Consider the following 2,639-nt stretch of genomic DNA (forward strand, 5'->3'; position numbering starts at 1 on the left):
ATGAGTTCAAAAATCTAGCTGCGGCCCCACTTGGTGATATTCCCATTTCCGGCGCAGGGGCACATGAACAGCATGCTCAATCTTGCTCATCTCCTCTGTTTAACTGAATTCCACGTCACCTTCATCGTGTCGGAGTTCACCCACCGCCTCCTCCTCAAGAACACCTCCGTCCCCGTCACCTTCGCTGCCTATCCCGGCTTTCAGTTCCGGATTATCCCCGACGGCCTCCCCGACGATCACCCCGCTTCGGTGACAAAATCGCCGATATCATCCCCGCAGTTACAAACACCATGGTTCCACTTTTCAAGAAAATAATGGCCGACGAAGACCTCCTCGCTTCCCCCAACCGCAGGCCGGCCACGTGCTTCATCGCCGACGGCTTTTTCAGCTTCGCGGCTGACTTTGCGGAAGAGATCGGCCTTCCCATGGTCTATTTCCGAACTCCCAGCGCCGCCTACCTTTGGGCGTATTTTCACGTCGATGATCTCATTCAAGCTCAAGAAATTCCCATTAAAGGTAATCTAATTACTACCTCAGTCCGCTTGGCGCTATTAGAAATCTCGATTTGCCATTTTGATCCGTTCGCCTGTATACTCCATCTGTCCGTGAATAGGAGTTTCATTTTAGATCGGTGCAGATTTTCATAAATATATAGAAAAATAGGTAGATCTCGAGACTAAATAGGAAAAAGCGCCTATTTTGTCAATCATGAAAATAGAATGTACTTACTCCCTGTGTCCGTGATTAGGAGTCTCATTTTTCCATTTTGATTCTTCTGCCAATTGGAGTTTTAATTCACTTTTACTATTTAGTAGGTCTGATATTCTACTATACAAAGATATTGATATTCTATTATAAAACTGATATATAAAAGTGAGAGTCACATTAATTAACTTTTTCTAGTGACGACGACCAATTGAGACATCTGTTTATGGAGATCTCTCCATGCACAGGAGATGAGCTTAAGTAAATTGTGCATGAGTTCTCTTATTTGGTCCGCAACATGGTCATGACTTTTCATAAAATGTGCAACTTTGGTTGCCATGAGCTTAATTGGAAGATGTGAAGTTTATACATCTAATGAGCTTAAGTATTTGGTAACATATCATTGTTCATAAAATTATGAGTTTTCCTATTTTCACCGTCACATGATCACTTTTTTGATATTCAAAACTGTAGTTTGAAAATTTTGGTATGAGTTTGGGTGGGTGCTAGGTTTATAGATCAAATGAGATCTTGTATGATTTTGTATGTAACACGGTCACTTTCAGTAACATTCGAAACTTTGGATATGAATTCTCCTCTTTGTCTGTAAAATAATATCAAAACTTTGGTACTTTGATTATGCAGAGAAATCGATGGGATGAATTAGTGAAAAAGGCATACAGGAATGGAAGGATTCCTCCGCAGCCGAGACCTACCGGGTTTCTTCCGCACCGATGATGTAAATGACCATCTCCTCCAGAGCTTAGCAGCGGCGACGAGGCAAGTCGTACGAGCACAGGCGGTCATATTCAACACTTTCGAAGATCTCGAGGGCCGATTTTATCAATCATGCTCGAAAAATTGCCAAGAATCTACAATATAGGCCCAATCCACGAGCACCAGAAATCCAGGCTCAAAGAAAAGAAATCAGAGGCCTCGATTGTTGCAGGCAATTTCTGGGAGGAAGACCGGAGCTGCATAGATTGGCTGAATGGTCAGCCACCGAGATCGGTGATCTATGTGAGCTTCGGGAGCCTAACAGTTGTGACGAGAGAACAGTTGATTGAGTTCTGGCATGTTTGGTCAATAGTTCTCACAGATTTTTGTGGGTGATACGTCCGGATTCCATCACCGGGGGCGGTCAAATTCTAACCGAACTGATGGAGGGTACTAAAGAAAAGGGTTACCTGGTGAAGTGGGCTCCGCAGGAGGAGGTCTCAACCACACCGCTGTGGGTGCATTCTTGACTCACAGTGGATGGAACTCGACTCTAGAGAGCATTGTTGCTGGTGTGCCGATGATATGCTGGCCTTATTTTGGTGATCAGACTATAAATAGTAGGTTTGTGAGTGAGGTATGGAAGATAGGTCTTGACATTAAAGATACTTGTGATAGATTGATTATTGAGAAGGCAGTTAGAGAGGTTATGGAAGTGAGGAAGGATGAGTTCTTGGAAAGGGCAGATGGAATGGCCAAAATGGCTAAGAAGGCTGTTGAAAGAGGAGGTTCCTCTATAGCAGTTTGGATGCTTTAATTGACTATATTAAGTCATTGATCATCACTTGATCAATATTATTCCAATAAGAATCTCTATTTTATTTTATATTTTATGTTTTAATGCAGTGAATAAAATGCTAGAAACAGAAGAGAGGATGACCTGTTTTGAAAATATCAACAAGAGATGTTTTTGTGTTTTGTTGTGTGTAGATAATATTATACTCGGTCTTGGCATTGGACAAAATGTAATATGCCTTTCTTCAGCTAATGCTAATTAAGTAATATGAATATTATTAATAGTCTTGAATTGTAGAAACTGTCCATTTAATCCAACTCTTCAAGCTTACATATCCAACAAACAGTCGTCACTTCGTCAAGACTTCCATATATTAACATCACGCCATAGCTATAGAAATTGCACCTTGTGGAGACTAGTC

At 41.7% G+C, this 2,639-nt stretch overlaps 1 pseudogene; it reads left to right on the forward strand.

The window, feature by feature from the left end:
• On the forward strand, nt 1-2,501 carry LOC121789046 (annotated as a pseudogene).
• The last annotated feature ends 138 nt before the right edge of the window (nt 2,502-2,639 follow it).

Source organism: Salvia splendens, unplaced genomic scaffold (genome assembly GCF_004379255.2).
Source record: "Salvia splendens isolate huo1 unplaced genomic scaffold, SspV2 ctg1203, whole genome shotgun sequence".
Classification (NCBI taxonomy): domain Eukaryota; kingdom Viridiplantae; phylum Streptophyta; class Magnoliopsida; order Lamiales; family Lamiaceae; genus Salvia; species Salvia splendens.